This window comes from Hypomesus nipponensis, chromosome 7 (assembly GCF_054491055.1).
Source record: "Hypomesus nipponensis isolate SF chromosome 7, ASM5449105v1, whole genome shotgun sequence".
Classification (NCBI taxonomy): Eukaryota; Metazoa; Chordata; class Actinopteri; order Osmeriformes; family Osmeridae; genus Hypomesus; species Hypomesus nipponensis.
In genome coordinates this window covers 16987793-17007500 of record NC_140367.1, presented here as the reverse complement: position 1 = coordinate 17007500, position 19708 = coordinate 16987793, and the positions used below count along the sequence as shown (strand labels likewise).

General features: G+C 47.1%; 44 non-coding genes and 22 pseudogenes across 44 annotated transcripts; all 66 read left to right on the top strand.

The window, feature by feature from the left end:
- The first annotated feature begins 90 nt into the window (after window positions 1-90).
- On the top strand, window positions 91-209 carry LOC146280524 (5S ribosomal RNA). Its single transcript, XR_014765787.1, has one exon. It is a non-coding gene; the product is annotated as a 5S ribosomal RNA (ribosomal RNA).
- Window positions 210-391: 182 nt separating this feature from the next.
- LOC146280523 (5S ribosomal RNA) lies at window positions 392-510 on the top strand. The gene has a single exon (XR_014763806.1). It is a non-coding gene; the product is annotated as a 5S ribosomal RNA (ribosomal RNA).
- Window positions 511-684: 174 nt separating this feature from the next.
- On the top strand, window positions 685-803 carry LOC146280522 (5S ribosomal RNA). The gene has a single exon (XR_014763805.1). It is a non-coding gene; the product is annotated as a 5S ribosomal RNA (ribosomal RNA).
- Window positions 804-983: 180 nt separating this feature from the next.
- On the top strand, window positions 984-1102 carry LOC146280521 (5S ribosomal RNA). Its single transcript, XR_014763804.1, has one exon. It is a non-coding gene; the product is annotated as a 5S ribosomal RNA (ribosomal RNA).
- Window positions 1103-1282: 180 nt separating this feature from the next.
- LOC146280520 (5S ribosomal RNA) lies at window positions 1283-1401 on the top strand. The gene has a single exon (XR_014763803.1). It is a non-coding gene; the product is annotated as a 5S ribosomal RNA (ribosomal RNA).
- Window positions 1402-1569: 168 nt separating this feature from the next.
- LOC146280519 (5S ribosomal RNA) lies at window positions 1570-1688 on the top strand. Its single transcript, XR_014764840.1, has one exon. It is a non-coding gene; the product is annotated as a 5S ribosomal RNA (ribosomal RNA).
- A 174-nt stretch (window positions 1689-1862) lies between these two features.
- On the top strand, window positions 1863-1981 carry LOC146280518 (5S ribosomal RNA). The gene has a single exon (XR_014763801.1). It is a non-coding gene; the product is annotated as a 5S ribosomal RNA (ribosomal RNA).
- Window positions 1982-2161: 180 nt separating this feature from the next.
- Window positions 2162-2280, top strand: LOC146280517 (5S ribosomal RNA). The gene has a single exon (XR_014763800.1). It is a non-coding gene; the product is annotated as a 5S ribosomal RNA (ribosomal RNA).
- A 168-nt stretch (window positions 2281-2448) lies between these two features.
- Window positions 2449-2567, top strand: LOC146280516 (5S ribosomal RNA). Its single transcript, XR_014764839.1, has one exon. It is a non-coding gene; the product is annotated as a 5S ribosomal RNA (ribosomal RNA).
- A 174-nt stretch (window positions 2568-2741) lies between these two features.
- LOC146280515 (5S ribosomal RNA) lies at window positions 2742-2860 on the top strand. Its single transcript, XR_014763799.1, has one exon. It is a non-coding gene; the product is annotated as a 5S ribosomal RNA (ribosomal RNA).
- Window positions 2861-3028: 168 nt separating this feature from the next.
- LOC146280514 (5S ribosomal RNA) lies at window positions 3029-3147 on the top strand. Its single transcript, XR_014764837.1, has one exon. It is a non-coding gene; the product is annotated as a 5S ribosomal RNA (ribosomal RNA).
- A 174-nt stretch (window positions 3148-3321) lies between these two features.
- LOC146280513 (5S ribosomal RNA) lies at window positions 3322-3440 on the top strand. The gene has a single exon (XR_014763224.1). It is a non-coding gene; the product is annotated as a 5S ribosomal RNA (ribosomal RNA).
- A 180-nt stretch (window positions 3441-3620) lies between these two features.
- LOC146280512 (5S ribosomal RNA) lies at window positions 3621-3739 on the top strand. Its single transcript, XR_014763798.1, has one exon. It is a non-coding gene; the product is annotated as a 5S ribosomal RNA (ribosomal RNA).
- Window positions 3740-3913: 174 nt separating this feature from the next.
- LOC146280511 (5S ribosomal RNA) lies at window positions 3914-4032 on the top strand (annotated as a pseudogene).
- Window positions 4033-4202: 170 nt separating this feature from the next.
- Window positions 4203-4321, top strand: LOC146280510 (5S ribosomal RNA). Its single transcript, XR_014764601.1, has one exon. It is a non-coding gene; the product is annotated as a 5S ribosomal RNA (ribosomal RNA).
- A 174-nt stretch (window positions 4322-4495) lies between these two features.
- Window positions 4496-4614, top strand: LOC146280509 (5S ribosomal RNA; annotated as a pseudogene).
- Window positions 4615-4804: 190 nt separating this feature from the next.
- LOC146280508 (5S ribosomal RNA) lies at window positions 4805-4923 on the top strand. The gene has a single exon (XR_014763797.1). It is a non-coding gene; the product is annotated as a 5S ribosomal RNA (ribosomal RNA).
- A 182-nt stretch (window positions 4924-5105) lies between these two features.
- On the top strand, window positions 5106-5224 carry LOC146280507 (5S ribosomal RNA; annotated as a pseudogene).
- A 180-nt stretch (window positions 5225-5404) lies between these two features.
- LOC146280506 (5S ribosomal RNA) lies at window positions 5405-5523 on the top strand. The gene has a single exon (XR_014763796.1). It is a non-coding gene; the product is annotated as a 5S ribosomal RNA (ribosomal RNA).
- A 170-nt stretch (window positions 5524-5693) lies between these two features.
- On the top strand, window positions 5694-5812 carry LOC146280505 (5S ribosomal RNA). The gene has a single exon (XR_014763795.1). It is a non-coding gene; the product is annotated as a 5S ribosomal RNA (ribosomal RNA).
- A 172-nt stretch (window positions 5813-5984) lies between these two features.
- Window positions 5985-6103, top strand: LOC146280504 (5S ribosomal RNA). The gene has a single exon (XR_014763794.1). It is a non-coding gene; the product is annotated as a 5S ribosomal RNA (ribosomal RNA).
- Window positions 6104-6289: 186 nt separating this feature from the next.
- On the top strand, window positions 6290-6408 carry LOC146280503 (5S ribosomal RNA). Its single transcript, XR_014763793.1, has one exon. It is a non-coding gene; the product is annotated as a 5S ribosomal RNA (ribosomal RNA).
- A 186-nt stretch (window positions 6409-6594) lies between these two features.
- On the top strand, window positions 6595-6713 carry LOC146280502 (5S ribosomal RNA). The gene has a single exon (XR_014763792.1). It is a non-coding gene; the product is annotated as a 5S ribosomal RNA (ribosomal RNA).
- A 184-nt stretch (window positions 6714-6897) lies between these two features.
- On the top strand, window positions 6898-7016 carry LOC146280501 (5S ribosomal RNA). The gene has a single exon (XR_014763790.1). It is a non-coding gene; the product is annotated as a 5S ribosomal RNA (ribosomal RNA).
- Window positions 7017-7196: 180 nt separating this feature from the next.
- Window positions 7197-7315, top strand: LOC146280500 (5S ribosomal RNA). Its single transcript, XR_014763789.1, has one exon. It is a non-coding gene; the product is annotated as a 5S ribosomal RNA (ribosomal RNA).
- A 174-nt stretch (window positions 7316-7489) lies between these two features.
- LOC146280499 (5S ribosomal RNA) lies at window positions 7490-7608 on the top strand. Its single transcript, XR_014763788.1, has one exon. It is a non-coding gene; the product is annotated as a 5S ribosomal RNA (ribosomal RNA).
- A 180-nt stretch (window positions 7609-7788) lies between these two features.
- LOC146280498 (5S ribosomal RNA) lies at window positions 7789-7907 on the top strand. The gene has a single exon (XR_014763787.1). It is a non-coding gene; the product is annotated as a 5S ribosomal RNA (ribosomal RNA).
- A 168-nt stretch (window positions 7908-8075) lies between these two features.
- LOC146280497 (5S ribosomal RNA) lies at window positions 8076-8194 on the top strand. Its single transcript, XR_014764836.1, has one exon. It is a non-coding gene; the product is annotated as a 5S ribosomal RNA (ribosomal RNA).
- A 174-nt stretch (window positions 8195-8368) lies between these two features.
- Window positions 8369-8487, top strand: LOC146280496 (5S ribosomal RNA). Its single transcript, XR_014763786.1, has one exon. It is a non-coding gene; the product is annotated as a 5S ribosomal RNA (ribosomal RNA).
- A 168-nt stretch (window positions 8488-8655) lies between these two features.
- LOC146280495 (5S ribosomal RNA) lies at window positions 8656-8774 on the top strand. Its single transcript, XR_014764835.1, has one exon. It is a non-coding gene; the product is annotated as a 5S ribosomal RNA (ribosomal RNA).
- A 174-nt stretch (window positions 8775-8948) lies between these two features.
- Window positions 8949-9067, top strand: LOC146280494 (5S ribosomal RNA). The gene has a single exon (XR_014763213.1). It is a non-coding gene; the product is annotated as a 5S ribosomal RNA (ribosomal RNA).
- A 180-nt stretch (window positions 9068-9247) lies between these two features.
- On the top strand, window positions 9248-9366 carry LOC146280493 (5S ribosomal RNA). Its single transcript, XR_014763785.1, has one exon. It is a non-coding gene; the product is annotated as a 5S ribosomal RNA (ribosomal RNA).
- Window positions 9367-9540: 174 nt separating this feature from the next.
- Window positions 9541-9659, top strand: LOC146280492 (5S ribosomal RNA). Its single transcript, XR_014763784.1, has one exon. It is a non-coding gene; the product is annotated as a 5S ribosomal RNA (ribosomal RNA).
- A 170-nt stretch (window positions 9660-9829) lies between these two features.
- LOC146280491 (5S ribosomal RNA) lies at window positions 9830-9948 on the top strand. Its single transcript, XR_014764600.1, has one exon. It is a non-coding gene; the product is annotated as a 5S ribosomal RNA (ribosomal RNA).
- A 174-nt stretch (window positions 9949-10122) lies between these two features.
- On the top strand, window positions 10123-10241 carry LOC146280490 (5S ribosomal RNA; annotated as a pseudogene).
- Window positions 10242-10431: 190 nt separating this feature from the next.
- LOC146280489 (5S ribosomal RNA) lies at window positions 10432-10550 on the top strand. The gene has a single exon (XR_014763783.1). It is a non-coding gene; the product is annotated as a 5S ribosomal RNA (ribosomal RNA).
- A 182-nt stretch (window positions 10551-10732) lies between these two features.
- On the top strand, window positions 10733-10851 carry LOC146280488 (5S ribosomal RNA; annotated as a pseudogene).
- A 180-nt stretch (window positions 10852-11031) lies between these two features.
- On the top strand, window positions 11032-11150 carry LOC146280487 (5S ribosomal RNA; annotated as a pseudogene).
- A 176-nt stretch (window positions 11151-11326) lies between these two features.
- LOC146280486 (5S ribosomal RNA) lies at window positions 11327-11445 on the top strand. The gene has a single exon (XR_014762597.1). It is a non-coding gene; the product is annotated as a 5S ribosomal RNA (ribosomal RNA).
- Window positions 11446-11796: 351 nt separating this feature from the next.
- On the top strand, window positions 11797-11905 carry LOC146280485 (5S ribosomal RNA; annotated as a pseudogene).
- A 180-nt stretch (window positions 11906-12085) lies between these two features.
- Window positions 12086-12194, top strand: LOC146280484 (5S ribosomal RNA; annotated as a pseudogene).
- Window positions 12195-12364: 170 nt separating this feature from the next.
- On the top strand, window positions 12365-12483 carry LOC146280483 (5S ribosomal RNA). Its single transcript, XR_014763782.1, has one exon. It is a non-coding gene; the product is annotated as a 5S ribosomal RNA (ribosomal RNA).
- Window positions 12484-12655: 172 nt separating this feature from the next.
- LOC146280482 (5S ribosomal RNA) lies at window positions 12656-12774 on the top strand (annotated as a pseudogene).
- A 178-nt stretch (window positions 12775-12952) lies between these two features.
- Window positions 12953-13071, top strand: LOC146280481 (5S ribosomal RNA). The gene has a single exon (XR_014763781.1). It is a non-coding gene; the product is annotated as a 5S ribosomal RNA (ribosomal RNA).
- A 190-nt stretch (window positions 13072-13261) lies between these two features.
- Window positions 13262-13370, top strand: LOC146280480 (5S ribosomal RNA; annotated as a pseudogene).
- Window positions 13371-13540: 170 nt separating this feature from the next.
- On the top strand, window positions 13541-13659 carry LOC146280479 (5S ribosomal RNA). Its single transcript, XR_014763779.1, has one exon. It is a non-coding gene; the product is annotated as a 5S ribosomal RNA (ribosomal RNA).
- Window positions 13660-13841: 182 nt separating this feature from the next.
- On the top strand, window positions 13842-13960 carry LOC146280478 (5S ribosomal RNA). The gene has a single exon (XR_014763778.1). It is a non-coding gene; the product is annotated as a 5S ribosomal RNA (ribosomal RNA).
- Window positions 13961-14132: 172 nt separating this feature from the next.
- LOC146280477 (5S ribosomal RNA) lies at window positions 14133-14251 on the top strand (annotated as a pseudogene).
- A 176-nt stretch (window positions 14252-14427) lies between these two features.
- On the top strand, window positions 14428-14546 carry LOC146280476 (5S ribosomal RNA). The gene has a single exon (XR_014763777.1). It is a non-coding gene; the product is annotated as a 5S ribosomal RNA (ribosomal RNA).
- A 182-nt stretch (window positions 14547-14728) lies between these two features.
- Window positions 14729-14847, top strand: LOC146280475 (5S ribosomal RNA). The gene has a single exon (XR_014763776.1). It is a non-coding gene; the product is annotated as a 5S ribosomal RNA (ribosomal RNA).
- Window positions 14848-15023: 176 nt separating this feature from the next.
- Window positions 15024-15142, top strand: LOC146280474 (5S ribosomal RNA; annotated as a pseudogene).
- A 176-nt stretch (window positions 15143-15318) lies between these two features.
- LOC146280473 (5S ribosomal RNA) lies at window positions 15319-15437 on the top strand (annotated as a pseudogene).
- Window positions 15438-15607: 170 nt separating this feature from the next.
- Window positions 15608-15726, top strand: LOC146280472 (5S ribosomal RNA; annotated as a pseudogene).
- Window positions 15727-15902: 176 nt separating this feature from the next.
- On the top strand, window positions 15903-16021 carry LOC146280471 (5S ribosomal RNA; annotated as a pseudogene).
- A 180-nt stretch (window positions 16022-16201) lies between these two features.
- LOC146280470 (5S ribosomal RNA) lies at window positions 16202-16320 on the top strand (annotated as a pseudogene).
- A 172-nt stretch (window positions 16321-16492) lies between these two features.
- Window positions 16493-16611, top strand: LOC146280469 (5S ribosomal RNA). Its single transcript, XR_014763775.1, has one exon. It is a non-coding gene; the product is annotated as a 5S ribosomal RNA (ribosomal RNA).
- A 186-nt stretch (window positions 16612-16797) lies between these two features.
- On the top strand, window positions 16798-16916 carry LOC146280468 (5S ribosomal RNA). The gene has a single exon (XR_014765438.1). It is a non-coding gene; the product is annotated as a 5S ribosomal RNA (ribosomal RNA).
- A 182-nt stretch (window positions 16917-17098) lies between these two features.
- Window positions 17099-17217, top strand: LOC146280467 (5S ribosomal RNA; annotated as a pseudogene).
- Window positions 17218-17383: 166 nt separating this feature from the next.
- Window positions 17384-17492, top strand: LOC146280466 (5S ribosomal RNA; annotated as a pseudogene).
- A 188-nt stretch (window positions 17493-17680) lies between these two features.
- LOC146280465 (5S ribosomal RNA) lies at window positions 17681-17789 on the top strand (annotated as a pseudogene).
- A 174-nt stretch (window positions 17790-17963) lies between these two features.
- On the top strand, window positions 17964-18082 carry LOC146280464 (5S ribosomal RNA). The gene has a single exon (XR_014763774.1). It is a non-coding gene; the product is annotated as a 5S ribosomal RNA (ribosomal RNA).
- Window positions 18083-18254: 172 nt separating this feature from the next.
- On the top strand, window positions 18255-18373 carry LOC146280463 (5S ribosomal RNA; annotated as a pseudogene).
- A 176-nt stretch (window positions 18374-18549) lies between these two features.
- Window positions 18550-18668, top strand: LOC146280462 (5S ribosomal RNA). The gene has a single exon (XR_014763773.1). It is a non-coding gene; the product is annotated as a 5S ribosomal RNA (ribosomal RNA).
- A 178-nt stretch (window positions 18669-18846) lies between these two features.
- Window positions 18847-18965, top strand: LOC146280461 (5S ribosomal RNA). Its single transcript, XR_014763772.1, has one exon. It is a non-coding gene; the product is annotated as a 5S ribosomal RNA (ribosomal RNA).
- A 166-nt stretch (window positions 18966-19131) lies between these two features.
- On the top strand, window positions 19132-19240 carry LOC146280460 (5S ribosomal RNA; annotated as a pseudogene).
- Window positions 19241-19426: 186 nt separating this feature from the next.
- On the top strand, window positions 19427-19535 carry LOC146280459 (5S ribosomal RNA; annotated as a pseudogene).
- The last annotated feature ends 173 nt before the right edge of the window (window positions 19536-19708 follow it).

Below are 19708 nucleotides of genomic sequence, written 5' to 3'. Positions count from 1 at the left end.
TTTGACACGAGAGAGAGAGAGAGAGACTACCTTGCATTGTCAATTGCTAAATCTGTATATGGATAAGTAGCCTATGGTTGTCAACTTATTTCGTACGGCCATACCAGCCTGGCAACGCCCGATCTCGTCTGATCTCGGAAGCTAAGCAGGGTCGGGCCTGGTTAGTACTTGGATGGGAGACCGCCTGGGTATACCAGGTGCTGTATGCTCTTTTGCTCATTCACTTAGAAACTGAAATCTTGCAATATGCACAAGTAGTCCTTCATGAAAGGGGCTGGAAGCTGTTTTCATTTTGACACGAGAGAGAGAGAGAGAGAGAGAGAGAGACCACCTTGCATTGTCAATTGCTAAATCTGTATATGGATAAGTAGCCTATGGTTGTCAACTTATTTCGTACGGCCATACCAGCCTGGCAACGCCCGATCTCGTCTGATCTCGGAAGCTAAGCAGGGTCGGGCCTGGTTAGTACTTGGATGGGAGACCGCCTGGGAATACCAGGTGCTGTATGCTCTTTTGCTCATTCACTTAGAAATTGACATCTTGCAATATGCACAAGTAGTCCTTCATGAAAGGGGCTGGAAGCTGTTTTCATTTTAACACGAGAGAGAGAGAGAGAGAGACTACCTTGCATTGTCAATTGCTAAATCTGTATATGGATAAGTAGCCTATGGTTGTCAACTTATTTCGTACGGCCATACCAGCCTGGCAACGCCCGATCTCGTCTGATCTCGGAAGCTAAGCAGGGTCGGGCCTGGTTAGTACTTGGATGGGAGACCGCCTGGGAATACCAGGTGCTGTATGCTCTTTTGCTCATTCACTTAGAAACTGAAATCTTGCAATATGCACAAGTAGTCCTTCATGAAAGGGGCTGGAAGCTGTTTTCATTTTGACACGAGAGAGAGAGAGAGAGAGAGAGAGACCACCTTGCATTGTCAATTGCTAAATCTGTATATGGATAAGTAGCCTATGGTTTTCAACTTATTTCGTACGGCCATACCAGCCTGGCAACGCCCGATCTCGTCTGATCTCGGAAGCTAAGCAGGGTCGGGCCTGGTTAGTACTTGGATGGGAGACCGCCTGGGAATACCAGGTGCTGTATGCTCTTTTGCTCATTCACTTAGAAACTGAAATCTTGCAATATGCACAAGTAGTCCTTCATGAAAGGGGCTGGAAGCTGTTTTCATTTTGACACGAGAGAGAGAGAGAGAGAGAGAGAGACCACCTTGCATTGTCAATTGCCAAATCTGTATATGGATAAGTAGCCTATGGTTGTCAACTTATTTCGTACGGCCATACCAGCCTGGCAACGCCCGATCTCGTCTGATCTCGGAAGCTAAGCAGGGTCGGGCCTGGTTAGTACTTGGATGGGAGACCGCCTGGGAATACCAGGTGCTGTATGCTCTTTTGCTCATTCACTTAGAAACTGAAATCTTGCAATATGCACAAGTAGTCCTTCATGAAAGGGGCTGGAAGCTGTTTTCATTTTGACACGAGAGAGAGAGAGACCACCTTGCATTGTCAATTGCTAAATCTGTATATGGATAAGTAGCCTATGGTTGTCAACTTATTTCGTACGGCCATACCAGCCTGGCAACGCCTGATCTCGTCTGATCTCGGAAGCTAAGCAGGGTCGGGCCTGGTTAGTACTTGGATGGGAGACCGCCTGGGAATACCAGGTGCTGTATGCTCTTTTGCTCATTCACTTAGAAACTGAAATCTTGCAATATGCACAAGTAGTCCTTCATGAAAGGGGCCGGAAGCTGTTTTCATTTTGACACGAGAGAGAGAGAGAGAGAGACCACCTTGCATTGTCAATTGCCAAATCTGTATATGGATAAGTAGCCTATGGTTGTCAACTTATTTCGTACGGCCATACCAGCCTGGCAACGCCCGATCTCGTCTGATCTCGGAAGCTAAGCAGGGTCGGGCCTGGTTAGTACTTGGATGGGAGACCGCCTGGGAATACCAGGTGCTGTATGCTCTTTTGCTCATTCACTTAGAAACTGAAATCTTGCAATATGCACAAGTAGTCCTTCATGAAAGGGGCTGGAAGCTGTTTTCATTTTGACACGAGAGAGAGAGAAAGAGAGAGAGAGACCACCTTGCATTGTCAATTGCTAAATCTGTATATGGATAAGTAGCCTATGGTTGTCAACTTATTTCGTACGGCCATACCAGCCTGGCAACGCCCGATCTCGTCTGATCTCGGAAGCTAAGCAGGGTCGGGCCTGGTTAGTACTTGGATGGGAGACCGCCTGGGAATACCAGGTGCTGTATGCTCTTTTGCTCATTCACTTAGAAACTGAAATCTTGCAATATGCACAAGTAGTCCTTCATGAAAGGGGCTGGAAGCTGTTTTCATTTTGACACGAGAGAGAGAGAGACCACCTTGCATTGTCAATTGCTAAATCTGTATATGGATAAGTAGCCTATGGTTGTCAACTTATTTCGTACGGCCATACCAGCCTGGCAACGCCTGATCTCGTCTGATCTCGGAAGCTAAGCAGGGTCGGGCCTGGTTAGTACTTGGATGGGAGACCGCCTGGGAATACCAGGTGCTGTATGCTCTTTTGCTCATTCACTTAGAAACTGAAATCTTGCAATATGCACAAGTAGTCCTTCATGAAAGGGGCCGGAAGCTGTTTTCATTTTGACACGAGAGAGAGAGAGAGAGAGACCACCTTGCATTGTCAATTGCCAAATCTGTATATGGATAAGTAGCCTATGGTTGTCAACTTATTTCGTACGGCCATACCAGCCTGGCAACGCCCGATCTCGTCTGATCTCGGAAGCTAAGCAGGGTCGGGCCTGGTTAGTACTTGGATGGGAGACCGCCTGGGAATACCAGGTGCTGTATGCTCTTTTGCTCATTCACTTAGAAACTGAAATCTTGCAATATGCACAAGTAGTCCTTCATGAAAGGGGCTGGAAGCTGTTTTCATTTTGACACGAGAGAGAGAGAGACCACCTTGCATTGTCAATTGCTAAATCTGTATATGGATAAGTAGCCTATGGTTGTCAACTTATTTCGTACGGCCATACCAGCCTGGCAACGCCTGATCTCGTCTGATCTCGGAAGCTAAGCAGGGTCGGGCCTGGTTAGTACTTGGATGGGAGACCGCCTGGGAATACCAGGTGCTGTATGCTCTTTTGCTCATTCACTTAGAAACTGAAATCTTGCAATATGCACAAGTAGTCCTTCATGAAAGGGGCCGGAAGCTGTTTTCATTTTGACACGAGAGAGAGAGAGAGAGAGACCACCTTGCATTGTCAATTGCCAAATCTGTATATGGATAAGTAGCCTATGGTTGTCAACTTATTTCGTACGGCCATACCAGCCTGGCAACGCCCGATCTCGTCTGATCTCGGAAGCTAAGCAGGGTTGGGCCTGGTTAGTACTTGGATGGGAGACCGCCTGGGAATACCAGGTGCTGTATGCTCTTTTGCTCATTCACTTAGAAACTGAAATCTTGCAATATGCACAAGTAGTCCTTCATGAAAGGGGCTGGAAGCTGTTTTCATTTTGACACGAGAGAGAGAGAAAGAGAGAGAGAGACCACCTTGCATTGTCAATTGCTAAATCTGTATATGGATAAGTAGCCTATGGTTGTCAACTTATTTCGTACGGCCATACCAGCCTGGCAACGCCCGATCTCGTCTGATCTCGGAAGCTAAGCAGGGTCGGGCCTGGTTAGTACTTGGATGGGAGACCGCCTGGGAATACCAGGTGCTGTATGCTCTTTTGCTCATTCACTTAGAAATTGACATCTTGCAATATGCACAAGTAGTCCTTCATGAAAGGGGCTGGAAGCTGTTTTCATTTTGACACGAGAGAGAGAGAGAGAGAGACTACCTTGCATTGTCAATTGCTAAATCTGTATATGGATAAGTAGCCTATGGTTGTCAACTTATTTCGTACGTCCATACCAGCCTGGCAACGCCCGATCTCGTCTGATCTCGGAAGCTAAGCAGGGTCGGGCCTGGTTAGTACTTGGATGGGAGACCGCCTGGGAATACCAGGTGCTGTATGCTCTTTTGCTCATTCACTTAGAAACTGAAATCTTGCAATATGCACAAGTAGTCCTTCATGAAAGGGGCTGGAAGCTGTTTTCATTTTGACACGAGAGAGAGAGAGAGACCACCTTGCATTGTCAATTGCTAAATCTGTATATGGATAAGTAGCCTATGGTTGTCAACTTATTTTGTACGGCCATACCAGCCTGGCAACGCCCGATCTCGTCTGATCTCGGAAGCTAAGCAGGGTCGGGCCTGGTTAGTACTTGGATGGGAGACCGCCTGGGAATACCAGGTGCTGTATGCTCTTTTGCTCATTCACTTAGAAACTGAAATCTTGCAATATGCACAAGTAGTCCTTCATGAAAGGGGCTGGAAGCTGTTTTCATTTTGACACGAGAGAGAGAGAGAGAGAGACCACCTTGCATTGTCAATTGCTAAATCTGTATATGGATAAGTAGCCTATGGTTGTCAACTTATTTCGTACGGCCATACCAGCCTGGCAACGCCCGATCTCGTCTGATCTCGGAATCTAAGCAGGGTCGGGCCTGGTTAGTACTTGGATGGGAGACCGCCTGGGTATACCAGGTGCTGTATGCTCTTTTGCTCATTCACTTAGAAACTGAAATCTTGCAAAATGCACAAGTAGTCCTTCATGAAAGGGGCTGGAAGCTGTTTTCATTTTGACACGAGAGAGAGAGAGAGAGAGAGAGAGAGAGAGAGAGACCACTTTGCATTGTCAATTGCTAAATCTGTATATGGATAAGTAGCCTATGGTTGTCAACTTATTTCGTACGGCCATACCAGCCTGGCAACGCCCGATCTCGTCTGATCTCGGAAGCTAAGCAGGGTCGGGCCTGGTTAGTACTTGGATGGGAGACCGCCTGGGAATACCAGGTGCTGTATGCTCTTTTGCTCATTCACTTAGAAACTGAAATCTTGCAATATGCACAAGTATGCCTTCATGAAAGGGGCTGGAAGCTGTTTTCATTTTGACACGAGAGAGAGAGAGAGAGAGAGAGAGAGACCACCTTGCATTGTCAATTGCCAAATCTGTATATGGATAAGTAGCCTATGGTTGTCAACTTATTTCGTACGGCCATACCAGCCTGGCAACGCCCGATGTCGTCTGATCTCGGAAGCTAAGCAGGGTCGGGCCTGGTTAGTACTTGGATGGGAGACCGCCTGGGAATACCAGGTGCTGTATGCTCTTTTGCTCATTCACTTAGAAACTGAAATCTTGCAATATGCACAAGTAGTCCTTCATGAAAGGGGCTGGAAGCTGTTTTCATTTTGACACGAGAGAGAGAGAGAGAGAGAGAGAGACCACCTTGCATTGTCAATTGCTAAATCTGTATATGGATAAGTAGCCTATGGTTGTCAACTTATTTCGTACGGCCATACCAGCCTGGCAACGCCCGATCTCGTCTGATCTCGGAAGCTAAGCAGGGTCGGGCCTGGTTAGTACTTGGATGGGAGACCGCCTGGGAATACCAGGTGCTGTATGCTCTTTTGCTCATTCACTTAGAAATTGAAATCTTGCAATATGCACAAGTAGTCCTTCATGAAAGGGGCTGGAAGCTGTTTTCATTTTGACACGAGAGAGAGAGAGAGACTACCTTGCATTGTCAATTGCTAAATCTGTATATGGATAAGTAGCCTATGGTTGTCAACTTATTTCGTACGGCCATACCAGCCTGGCAACGCCCGATCTCGTCTGATCTCGGAAGCTAAGCAGGGTCGGGCCTGGTTAGTACTTGGATGGGAGACCGCCTGGGAATACCAGGTGCTGTATGCTCTTTTGCTCATTCACTTAGAAACTGAAATCTTGCAATATGCACAAGTAGTCCTTCATGAAAGGGGCTGGAAGCTGTTTTCATTTTGACACGAGAGAGAGAGAGAGAGACCACCTTGCATTGTCAATTGCTAAATCTGTATATGGATAAGTAGCCTATGGTTGTCAACTTATTTCGTACGGCCATACCAGCCTGGCAACGCCCGATCTCGTCTGATCTCGGAAGCTAAGCAGGGTCGGGCCTGGTTAGTACTTGGATGGGAGACCGCCTGGGAATACCAGGTGCTGTATGCTCTTTTGCTCATTCACTTAGAAACTGAAATCTTGCAATATGCACAAGTAGTCCTTCATGAAAGGGGCTGGAAGCTGTTTTCATTTTGACACGAGAGAGAGAGAGAGAGAGAGAGAGAGAGAGACCACCTTGCATTGTCAATTGCCAAATCTGTATATGGATAAGTAGCCTATGGTTGTCAACTTATTTCGTACGGCCATACCAGCCTGGCAACGCCCGATCTCGTCTGATCTCGGAAGCTAAGCAGGGTCGGGCCTGGTTAGTACTTGGATGGGAGACCGCCTGGGAATACCAGGTGCTGTATGCTCTTTTGCTCATTCACTTAGAAACTGAAATCTTGCAATATGCACAAGTAGTCCTTCATGAAAGGGGCTGGAAGCTGTTTTCATTTTGACACGAGAGAGAGAGAGAGAGAGAGAGAGAGAGAGACCACCTTGCATTGTCAATTGCCAAATCTGTATATGGATAAGTAGCCTATGGTTGTCAACTTATTTCGTACGGCCATACCAGCCTGGCAACGCCCGATCTCGTCTGATCTCGGAAGCTAAGCAGGGTCGGGCCTGGTTAGTACTTGGATGGGAGACCGCCTGGGAATACCAGGTGCTGTATGCTCTTTTGCTCATTCACTTAGAAACTGAAATCTTGCAATATGCACAAGTAGTCCTTCATGAAAGGGGCTGGAAGCTGTTTTCATTTTGACACGAGAGAGAGAGAGACAGAGAGAGAGAGAGACCACCTTGCATTGTCAATTGCCAAATCTGTATATGGATAAGTAGCCTATGGTTGTCAACTTATTTCGTACGGCCATACCAGCCTGGCAACGCCCGATCTCGTCTGATCTCGGAAGCTAAGCAGGGTCGGGCCTGGTTAGTACTTGGATGGGAGACCGCCTGGGAATACCAGGTGCTGTATGCTCTTTTGCTCATTCACTTAGAAACTGAAATCTTGCAATATGCACAAGTAGTCCTTCATGAAAGGGGCTGGAAGCTGTTTTCATTTTGACACGAGAGAGAGAGAGAGAGAGAGAGAGACCACCTTGCATTGTCAATTGCCAAATCTGTATATGGATAAGTAGCCTATGGTTGTCAACTTATTTCGTACGGCCATACCAGCCTGGCAACGCCCGATCTCGTCTGATCTCGGAAGCTAAGCAGGGTCGGGCCTGGTTAGTACTTGGATGGGAGACCGCCTGGGAATACCAGGTGCTGTATGCTCTTTTGCTCATTCACTTAGAAACTGAAATCTTGCAATATGCACAAGTAGTCCTTCATGAAAGGGGCCGGAAGCTGTTTTCATTTTGACACGAGAGAGAGAGAGAGAGAGACCACCTTGCATTGTCAATTGCCAAATCTGTATATGGATAAGTAGCCTATGGTTGTCAACTTATTTCGTACGGCCATACCAGCCTGGCAACGCCCGATCTCGTCTGATCTCGGAAGCTAAGCAGGGTCGGGCCTGGTTAGTACTTGGATGGGAGACCGCCTGGGAATACCAGGTGCTGTATGCTCTTTTGCTCATTCACTTAGAAACTGAAATCTTGCAATATGCACAAGTAGTCCTTCATGAAAGGGGCTGGAAGCTGTTTTCATTTTGACACGAGAGAGAGAGAAAGAGAGAGAGAGACCACCTTGCATTGTCAATTGCTAAATCTGTATATGGATAAGTAGCCTATGGTTGTCAACTTATTTCGTACGGCCATACCAGCCTGGCAACGCCCGATCTCGTCTGATCTCGGAAGCTAAGCAGGGTCGGGCCTGGTTAGTACTTGGATGGGAGACCGCCTGGGAATACCAGGTGCTGTATGCTCTTTTGCTCATTCACTTAGAAACTGAAATCTTGCAATATGCACAAGTAGTCCTTCATGAAAGGGGCTGGAAGCTGTTTTCATTTTGACACGAGAGAGAGAGAGACCACCTTGCATTGTCAATTGCTAAATCTGTATATGGATAAGTAGCCTATGGTTGTCAACTTATTTCGTACGGCCATACCAGCCTGGCAACGCCTGATCTCGTCTGATCTCGGAAGCTAAGCAGGGTCGGGCCTGGTTAGTACTTGGATGGGAGACCGCCTGGGAATACCAGGTGCTGTATGCTCTTTTGCTCATTCACTTAGAAACTGAAATCTTGCAATATGCACAAGTAGTCCTTCATGAAAGGGGCCGGAAGCTGTTTTCATTTTGACACGAGAGAGAGAGAGAGAGAGACCACCTTGCATTGTCAATTGCCAAATCTGTATATGGATAAGTAGCCTATGGTTGTCAACTTATTTCGTACGGCCATACCAGCCTGGCAACGCCCGATCTCGTCTGATCTCGGAAGCTAAGCAGGGTCGGGCCTGGTTAGTACTTGGATGGGAGACCGCCTGGGAATACCAGGTGCTGTATGCTCTTTTGCTCATTCACTTAGAAACTGAAATCTTGCAATATGCACAAGTAGTCCTTCATGAAAGGGGCTGGAAGCTGTTTTCATTTTGACACGAGAGAGAGAGAGACCACCTTGCATTGTCAATTGCTAAATCTGTATATGGATAAGTAGCCTATGGTTGTCAACTTATTTCGTACGGCCATACCAGCCTGGCAACGCCTGATCTCGTCTGATCTCGGAAGCTAAGCAGGGTCGGGCCTGGTTAGTACTTGGATGGGAGACCGCCTGGGAATACCAGGTGCTGTATGCTCTTTTGCTCATTCACTTAGAAACTGAAATCTTGCAATATGCACAAGTAGTCCTTCATGAAAGGGGCCGGAAGCTGTTTTCATTTTGACACGAGAGAGAGAGAGAGAGAGACCACCTTGCATTGTCAATTGCCAAATCTGTATATGGATAAGTAGCCTATGGTTGTCAACTTATTTCGTACGGCCATACCAGCCTGGCAACGCCCGATCTCGTCTGATCTCGGAAGCTAAGCAGGGTTGGGCCTGGTTAGTACTTGGATGGGAGACCGCCTGGGAATACCAGGTGCTGTATGCTCTTTTGCTCATTCACTTAGAAACTGAAATCTTGCAATATGCACAAGTAGTCCTTCATGAAAGGGGCTGGAAGCTGTTTTCATTTTGACACGAGAGAGAGAGAAAGAGAGAGAGAGACCACCTTGCATTGTCAATTGCTAAATCTGTATATGGATAAGTAGCCTATGGTTGTCAACTTATTTCGTACGGCCATACCAGCCTGGCAACGCCCGATCTCGTCTGATCTCGGAAGCTAAGCAGGGTCGGGCCTGGTTAGTACTTGGATGGGAGACCGCCTGGGAATACCAGGTGCTGTATGCTCTTTTGCTCATTCACTTAGAAATTGACATCTTGCAATATGCACAAGTAGTCCTTCATGAAAGGGGCTGGAAGCTGTTTTCATTTTGACACGAGAGAGAGAGAGAGAGAGACTACCTTGCATTGTCAATTGCTAAATCTGTATATGGATAAGTAGCCTATGGTTGTCAACTTATTTCGTACGGCCATACCAGCCTGGCAACGCCCGATCTCGTCTGATCTCGGAAGCTAAGCAGGGTCGGGCCTGGTTAGTACTTGGATGGGAGACCGCCTGGGAATACCAGGTGCTGTATGCTCTTTTGCTCATTCACTTAGAAACTGAAATCTTGCAATATGCACAAGTAGTCCTTCATGAAAGGGGCTGGAAGCTGTTTTCATTTTGACACGAGAGAGAGAGAGAGACCACCTTGCATTGTCAATTGCTAAATCTGTATATGGATAAGTAGCCTATGGTTGTCAACTTATTTTGTACGGCCATACCAGCCTGGCAACGCCCGATCTCGTCTGATCTCGGAAGCTAAGCAGGGTCGGGCCTGGTTAGTACTTGGATGGGAGACCGCCTGGGAATACCAGGTGCTGTATGCTCTTTTGCTCATTCACTTAGAAACTGAAATCTTGCAATATGCACAAGTAGTCCTTCATGAAAGGGGCTGGAAGCTGTTTTCATTTTGACACGAGAGAGAGAGAGAGAGAGACCACCTTGCATTGTCAATTGCTAAATCTGTATATGGATAAGTAGCCTATGGTTGTCAACTTATTTCGTACGGCCATACCAGCCTGGCAACGCCCGATCTCGTCTGATCTCGGAATCTAAGCAGGGTCGGGCCTGGTTAGTACTTGGATGGGAGACCGCCTGGGTATACCAGGTGCTGTATGCTCTTTTGCTCATTCACTTAGAAACTGAAATCTTGCAAAATGCACAAGTAGTCCTTCATGAAAGGGGCTGGAAGCTGTTTTCATTTTGACACGAGAGAGAGAGAGAGAGAGAGAGAGAGAGAGAGAGACCACTTTGCATTGTCAATTGCTAAATCTGTATATGGATAAGTAGCCTATGGTTGTCAACTTATTTCGTACGGCCATACCAGCCTGGCAACGCCCGATCTCGTCTGATCTCGGAAGCTAAGCAGGGTCGGGCCTGGTTAGTACTTGGATGGGAGACCGCCTGGGAATACCAGGTGCTGTATGCTCTTTTGCTCATTCACTTAGAAACTGAAATCTTGCAATATGCACAAGTAGTCCTTCATGAAAGGGGCTGGAAGCTGTTTTCATTTTGACACGAGAGAGAGAGAGAGAGAGAGAGAGAGACCACCTTGCATTGTCAATTGCCAAATCTGTATATGGATAAGTAGCCTATGGTTGTCAACTTATTTCGTACGGCCATACCAGCCTGGCAACGCCCGATGTCGTCTGATCTCGGAAGCTAAGCAGGGTCGGGCCTGGTTAGTACTTGGATGGGAGACCGCCTGGGAATACCAGGTGCTGTATGCTCTTTTGCTCATTCACTTAGAAACTGAAATCTTGCAATATGCACAAGTAGTCCTTCATGAAAGGGGCTGGAAGCTGTTTTCATTTTGACACGAGAGAGAGAGAGAGAGAGAGAGAGACCACCTTGCATTGTCAATTGCTAAATCTGTATATGGATAAGTAGCCTATGGTTGTCAACTTATTTCGTACGGCCATACCAGCCTGGCAACGCCCGATCTCGTCTGATCTCGGAAGCTAAGCAGGGTCGGGCCTGGTTAGTACTTGGATGGGAGACAGCCTGGGAATACCAGGTGCTGTATGCTCTTTTGCTCATTCACTTAGAAACTGAAATCTTGCAATATGCACAAGTAGTCCTTCTTGAAAGGGGCTGGAAGCTGTTTTCATTTTGACACGAGAGAGAGAGAGAGAGAGAGACCACCTTGCATTGTCAATTGCCAAATCTGTATATGGATAAGTAGCCTATGGTTGTCAACTTATTGCGTACGGCCATACCAGCCTGGCAACGCCCGATCTCGTCTGATCTCGGAAGCTAAGCAGGGTCGGGCCTGGTTAGTACTTGGATGGGAGACCGCCTGGGAATACCAGGTGCTGTATGCTCTTTTGCTCATTCACTTAGAAACTGACATCTTGCAATATGCACAAGTAGTCCTTCTTGAAAGGGGCTGGAAGCTGTTTTCATTTTGACACGAGAGAGAGAGAGAGAGAGAGAGAGAGCTAAGCAGGGTCGGGCCTGGTTAGTACTTGGATGGGAGACCGCCTGGGAATACCAAGTGCTGTATGCTCTTTTGCTCATTCACTTAGAAACTGAAATCTTGCAATATGCACAAGTAGTCCTACATGAAAGGGGCTGGAAGCTGTTTTCATTTTGACACGAGAGAGAGAGACCACCTTGCATTGTCAATTGCCAAATCTGTATATGGATAAGTAGCCTATGGTTGTCAACTTATTTCGTACGGCCATACCAGCCTGGCAACGCCTGATCTCGGAAGCTAAGCAGGGTCGGGCCTGGTTAGTACTTGGATGGGAGACCGCCTGGGAATACCAGGTGCTGTATGCTCTTTTGCTCATTCACTTAGAAACTGAAATCTTGCAATATGCACAAGTAGTCCTTCATGAAAGGGGCTGGAAGCTGTTTTCATTTTGACACGAGAGAGAGAGAGAGAGAGAGAGAGACCACCTTGCATTGTCAATTGCTAAATCTGTATATGGATAGGTAGCCTATGGTTGTCAACTTATTTCGTATGGCCATACCAGCCTGGCAACGCCTGATCTCGGAAGCTAAGCAGGGTCGGGCCTGGTTAGTACTTGGATGGGAGACCGCCTGGGAATACCAGGTGCTGTATGCTCTTTTGCTCATTCACTTAGAAACTGAAATCTTGCAATATGCACAAGTAGTCCTTCATGAAAGGGGCTGGAAGCTGTTTTCATTTTGACACGAGAGAGAGAGAGAGACCACCTTGCATTGTCAATTGCTAAATCTGTATATGGATAAGTAGCCTATGGTTGTCAACTTATTTCGTACGGCCATACCAGCCTGGCAACGCCCGATCTCGTCTGATCTCGGAAGCTAAGCAGGGTCGGGCCTGGTTAGTACTTGGATGGGAGACCGCCTGGGAATACCAGGTGCTGTATGCTCTTTTGCTCATTCACTTAGAAACTGAAATCTTGCAATATGCACAAGTAGTCCTTCATAAAAGGGGCTGGAAGCTGTTTTCATTTTGACACGAGAGAGAGAGAGAGAGACCACCTTGCATTGTCAATTGCTAAATCTGTATATGGATAAGTAGCCTATGGTTGTCAACTTATTTCGTACGGCCATACCAGCCTGGCAACGCCCAATCTCGTCTGATCTCGGAAGCTAAGCAGGGTCGGGCCTGGTTAGTACTTGGATGGGAGACCGCCTGGGAATACCAGGTGCTGTATGCTCTTTTGCTCATTCACTTAGAAACTGACATCTTGCAATATGCACAAGTAGTCCTTCTTGAAAGGGGCTGGAAGCTGTTTTCATTTTGACACGAGAGAGAGAGAGAGAGAGAGAGACCACCTTGCATTGTCAATTGCCAAATCTGTATATGGATAAGTAGCCTATGGTTGTCAACTTATTTCGTACGGCCATACCAGCCTGGCAACGCCCGATCTCGTCTGATCTCGGAAGCTAAGCAGGGTCGGGCCTGGTTAGTACTTGGATGGGAGACCGCCTGGGAATACCAGGTGCTGTATGCTCTTTTGCTCATTCACTTAGAAACTGAAATCTTGCAATATGCACAAGTAGTCCTTCATGAAAGGGGCTGGAAGCTGTTTTCATTTTGACACGAGAGAGAGAGAGAGAGAGAGAGAGAGAGAGAGAGACCACCTTGCATTGTCAATTGCTAAATCTGTATATGGATAGGTAGCCTATGGTTGTCAACTTATTTCGTATGGCCATACCAGCCTGGCAACGCCTGATCTCGGAAGCTAAGCAGGGTCGGGCCTGGTTAGTACTTGGATGGGAGACCGCCTGGGAATACCAGGTGCTGTATGCTCTTTTGCTCATTCACTTAGAAACTGAAATCTTGCAATATGCACAAGTAGTCCTTCATGAAAGGGGCTGGAAGCTGTTTTCATTTTGACACGAGAGAGAGAGAGAGACCACCTTGCATTGTCAATTGCTAAATCTGTATATGGATAAGTAGCCTATGGTTGTCAACTTATTTCGTACGGCCATACCAGCCTGGCAACGCCCGATCTCGTCTGATCTCGGAAGCTAAGCAGGGTCGGGCCTGGTTAGTACTTGGATGGGAGACCGCCTGGGAATACCAGGTGCTGTATGCTCTTTTGCTCATTCACTTAGAAACTGAAATCTTGCAATATGCACAAGTAGTCCTTCATGAAATGGGCTGGAAGCTGTTTTCATTTTGACACGGGAGAGAGAGAGAGAGAGAGAGAGAGACCACCTTGCATTGTCAATTGCTAAATCTGTATATGGATAAGTAGCCTATGGTTGTCAACTTATTTCGTACGGCCATACCAGCCTGGCAACGCCCGATCTCGTCTGATCTCGGAAGCTAAGCAGGGTCGGGCCTGGTTAGTACTTGGATGGGAGACCGCCTGGGAATACCAGGTGCTGTATGCTCTTTTGCTCATTCACTTAGAAACTGAAATCTTGCAATATGCACAAGTAGTCCTTCATAAAAGGGGCTGGAAGCTGTTTTCATTTTGACACGAGAGAGAGAGAGAGAGACCACCTTGCATTGTCAATTGCTAAATCTGTATATGGATAAGTAGCCTATGGTTGTCAACTTATTTCGTACGGCCATACCAGCCTGGCAACGCCCAATCTCGTCTGATCTCGGAAGCTAAGCAGGGTCGGGCCTGGTTAGTACTTGGATGGGAGACCGCCTGGGAATACCAGGTGCTGTATGCTCTTTTGCTCATTCACTTAGAAACTGACATCTTGCAATATGCACAAGTAGTCCTTCTTGAAAGGGGCTGGAAGCTGTTTTCATTTTGACACGAGAGAGAGAGAGAGAGAGAGACCACCTTGCATTGTCAATTGCCAAATCTGTATATGGATAAGTAGCCTATGGTTGTCAACTTATTTCGTACGGCCATACCAGCCTGGCAACGCCCGATCTCGTCTGATCTCGGAAGCTAAGCAGGGTCGGGCCTGGTTAGTACTTGGATGGGAGACCGCCTGGGAATACCAGGTGCTGTATGCTCTTTTGCTCATTCACTTAGAAACTGAAATCTTGCAATATGCACAAGTAGTCCTTCATGAAATGGGCTGGAAGCTGTTTTCATTTTGACACGGGAGAGAGAGAGAGAGAGAGAGAGAGACCACCTTGCATTGTCAATTGCTAAATCTGTATATGGATAAGTAGCCTATGGTTGTCAACTTATTTCGTACGGCCATACCAGCCTGGCAACGCCCGATCTCGTCTGATCTCGGAAGCTAAGCAGGGTCGGGCCTGGTTAGTACTTGGATGGGAGACCGCCTGGGAATACCAGGTGCTGTATGCTCTTTTGCTCATTCACTTAGAAACTGACATCTTGCAATATGCACAAGTAGTCCTTCATAAAAGGGGCTGGAAGCTGTTTTCATTTTGACACGAGAGAGAGAGAGAGAGAGAGACCACCTTGCATTGTCAATTGCTAAATCTGTATATGGATAAGTAGCCTATGGTTGTCAACTTATTTCGTACGGCCATACCAGCCTGGCAACGCCCAATCTCGTCTGATCTCGGAAGCTAAGCAGGGTCGGGCCTGGTTAGTACTTGGATGGGAGACCGCCTGGGAATACCAGGTGCTGTATGCTCTTTTGCTCATGCACTTAGAAACTGACATCTTGCAATATGCACAAGTAGTCCTTCTTGAAAGGGGCTGGAAGCTGTTTTCATTTTGACACGAGAGAGAGAGAGAGAGAGAGACCACCTTGCATTGTCAATTGCCAAATCTGTATATGGATAAGTAGCCTATGGTTGTCAACTTATTTCGTACGGCCATACCAGCCTGGCAACGCCCAATCTCGTCTGATCTCGGAAGCTAAGCAGGGTCGGGCCTGGTTAGTACTTGGATGGGAGACCGCCTGGGAATACCAGGTGCTGTATGCTCTTTTGCTCATTCACTTAGAAACTGAAATCTTGCAATATGCACAAGTAGTCCTTCATGAAAGGGGCTGGAAGCTGTTTTCATTTTGACACGAGAGAGAGAGAGAGACCACCTTGCATTGTCAATTGCTAAATCTGTATATGGATAAGTAGCCTATGGTTGTCAACTTATTTTGTACGGCCATACCAGCCTGGCAACGCCCAATCTCGTCTGATCTCGGAAGCTAAGCAGGGTCGGGCCTGGTTAGTACTTGGATGGGAGACCGCCTGGGAATACCAGGTGCTGTATGCTCTTTTGCTCATTCACTTAGAAACTGACATCTTGCAATATGCACAAGTAGTCCTTCTTGAAAGGGGCTGGAAGCTGTTTTCATTTTGACACGAGAGAGAGAGAGAGAGAGAGACCACCTTGCATTGTCAATTGCTAAATCTGTATATGGATAAGTAGCCTATGGTTGTCAACTTATTTCGTACGGCCATACCAGCCTGGCAACGCCCGATCTCGTCTGATCTCGGAAGCTAAGCAGGGTCGGGCCTGGTTAGTACTTGGATGGGAGAACGCCTGGGAATACCAGGTGCTGTATGCTCTTTTGCTCATTCACTTAGAAACTGACATCTTGCAATATGCACAAGTAGTCCTTCATAAAAGGGGCTGGAAGCTGTTTTCATTTTGACACGAGAGAGAGAGAGAGAGAGAGAGAGACCACCTTGCATTGTCAATTGCTAAATCTGTATATGGATAAGTAGCCTATGGTTGTCAACTTATTTCGTACGGCCATACCAGCCTGGCAACGCCCAATCTCGTCTGATCTCGGAAGCTAAGCAGGGTCGGGCCTGGTTAGTACTTGGATGGGAGACCGCCTGGGAATACCAGGTGCTGTATGCTCTTTTGCTCATGCACTTAGAAACTGACATCTTGCAATATGCACAAGTAGTCCTTCTTGAAAGGGGCTGGAAGCTGTTTTCATTTTGACACGAGAGAGAGAGAGAGAGACCACCTTGCATTGTCAATTGCCAAATCTGTATATGGATAAGTAGCCTATGGTTGTCAACTTATTTCGTACGGCCATACCAGCCTGGCAACGCCCGATCTCGTCTGATCTCGGAAGCTAAGCAGGGTCGGGCCTGGTTAGTACTTGGATGGGAGACCGCCTGGGAATACCAGGTGCTGTATGCTCTTTTGCTCATTCACTTAGAAACTGAAATCTTGCAATATGCACAAGTAGTCCTTCATGAAAGGGGCTGGAAGCTGTTTTCATTTTGACACGGGAGAGAGAGAGAGAGAGAGAGAGAGAGAGACCACCTTGCATTGTCAATTGCCAAATCTGTATATGGATAAGTAGCCTATGGTTGTCAACTTATTTCGTACGGCCATACCAGCCTGGCAACGCCCGACCTCGTCTGATCTCGGAAGCTAAGCAGGGTCGGGCCTGGTTAGTACTTGGATGGGAGACCGCCTGGGAATACCAGGTGCTGTATGCTCTTTTGCTCATTCACTTAGAAACTGACATCTTGCAATATGCACAAGTAGTCCTTCATGAAAGGGGCTGGAAGCTGTTTTCATTTTGACACGAGAGAGAGAGAGAGAGAGAGAGAGAGACCACCTTGCATTGTCAATTGCCAAATCTGTATATGGATAAGTAGCCTATGGTTGTCAACTTATTTTGTACGGCCATACCAGCCTGGCAACGCCCGATCTTGTCTGATCTCGGAAGCTAAGCAGGGTCGGGCCTGGTTAGTACTTGGATGGGAGACCGCCTGGGAATACCAAGTGCTGTATGCTCTTTTGCTCATTCACTTAGAAACTGAAATCTTGCAATATGCACAAGTAGTCCTTCATGAAAGGGGCTGGAAGCTGTTTTCATTTTGACACGAGAGAGAGAGACCACCTTGCATTGTCAATTGCCAAATCTGTATATGGATAAGTAGCCTATGGTTGTCAACTTATTTCGTACGGCCATACCAGCCTGGCAACGCCTGATCTCGGAAGCTAAGCAGGGTCGGGCCTGGTTAGTACTTGGATGGGAGACCGCCTGGGAATACCAGGTGCTGTATGCTCTTTTGCTCATTCACTTAGAAACTGAAATCTTGCAATATGCACAAGTAGTCCTTCATGAAAGGGGCTGGAAGCTGTTTTCATTTTGACACGAGAGAGAGAGAGAGAGAGAGAGAGAGAGAGAGACCACCTTGCATTGTCAATTGCTAAATCTGTATATGGATAGGTAGCCTATGGTTGTCAACTTATTTCGTACGGCCATACCAGCCTGGCAACGCCTGATCTCGGAAGCTAAGCAGGGTCGGGCCTGGTTAGTACTTGGATGGGAGACCGCCTGGGAATACCAGGTGCTGTATGCTCTTTTGCTCATTCACTTAGAAACTGAAATCTTGCAATATGCACAAGTAGTCCTTCATGAAAGGGGCTGGAAGCTGTTTTCATTTTGACACGAGAGAGAGAGAGAGAGAGACCACCTTGCATTGTCAATTGCTAAATCTGTATATGGATAAGTAGCCTATGGTTGTCAACTTATTTCGTACGGCCATACCAGCCTGGCAACGCCCGATCTCGTCTGATCTCGGAAGCTAAGCAGGGTCGGGCCTGGTTAGTACTTGGATGGGAGACCGCCTGGGAATACCAGGTGCTGTATGCTCTTTTGCTCATTCACTTAGAAACTGAAATCTTGCAATATGCACAAGTAGTCCTTCATAAAAGGGGCTGGAAGCTGTTTTCATTTTGACACGAGAGAGAGAGAGAGAGACCACCTTGCATTGTCAATTGCTAAATCTGTATATGGATAAGTAGCCTATGGTTGTCAACTTATTTCGTACGGCCATACCAGCCTGGCAACGCCCAATCTCGTCTGATCTCGGAAGCTAAGCAGGGTCGGGCCTGGTTAGTACTTGGATGGGAGACCGCCTGGGAATACCAGGTGCTGTATGCTCTTTTGCTCATTCACTTAGAAACTGACATCTTGCAATATGCACAAGTAGTCCTTCTTGAAAGGGGCTTGAAGCTGTTTTCATTTTGACACGAGAGAGAGAGAGAGAGAGAGACCACCTTGCATTGTCAATTGCCAAATCTGTATATGGATCAGTAGCCTATGGTTGTCAACTTATTTCGTACGGCCATACCAGCCTGGCAACGCCCGATCTCGTCTGATCTCGGAAGCTAAGCAGGGTCGGGCCTGGTTAGTACTTGGATGGGAGACCGCCTGGGAATACCAGGTGCTGTATGCTCTTTTGCTCATTCACTTAGAAACTGAAATCTTGCAATATGCACAAGTAGTCCTTCATGAAAGGGGCTGGAAGCTGTTTTCATTTTGACACAAGAGAGAGAGAGAGAGAGAGAGACCACCTTGCATTGTCAATTGCTAAATCTGTATATGGATAAGTAGCCTATGGTTGTCAACTTATTTCGTACGGCCATACCAGCCTGGCAACGCCCGATCTCGTCTGATCTCGGAAGCTAAGCAGGGTCGGGCCTGGTTAGTACTTGGATGGGAGACCGCCTGGGAATACCAGGTGCTGTATGCTCTTTTGCTCATTCACTTAGAAACTGAAATCTTGCAATATGCACAAGTAGTCCTTCATGAAAGGGGCTGGAAGCTGTTTTCATTTTGACACGAGAGAGAGAGACCACCTTGCATTGTCAATTGCCAAATCTGTATATGGATAAGTAGCCTATGGTTGTCAACTTATTTCGTACGGCCATACCAGCCTGGCAACGCCTGATCTCGGAAGCTAAGCAGGGTCGGGCCTGGTTAGTACTTGGATGGGAGACCGCCTGGGAATACCAGGTGCTGTATGCTCTTTTGCTCATTCACTTAGAAACTGAAATCTTGCAATATGCACAAGTAGTCCTTCATGAAAGGGGCTGGAAGCTGTTTTCATTTTGACACGAGAGAGAGAGAGAGAGAGAGAGAGAGAGAGACCACCTTGCATTGTCAATTGCTAAATCTGTATATGGATAGGTAGCCTATGGTTGTCAACTTATTTCGTACGGCCATACCAGCCTGGCAACGCCTGATCTCGGAAGCTAAGCAGGGTCGGGCCTGGTTAGTACTTGGATGGGAGACCGCCTGGGAATACCAGGTGCTGTATGCTCTTTTGCTCATTCACTTAGAAACTGAAATCTTGCAATATGCACAAGTAGTCCTTCATGAAAGGGGCTGGAAGCTGTTTTCATTTTGACACGAGAGAGAGAGAGAGAGAGACCACCTTGCATTGTCAATTGCTAAATCTGTATATGGATAAGTAGCCTATGGTTGTCAACTTAT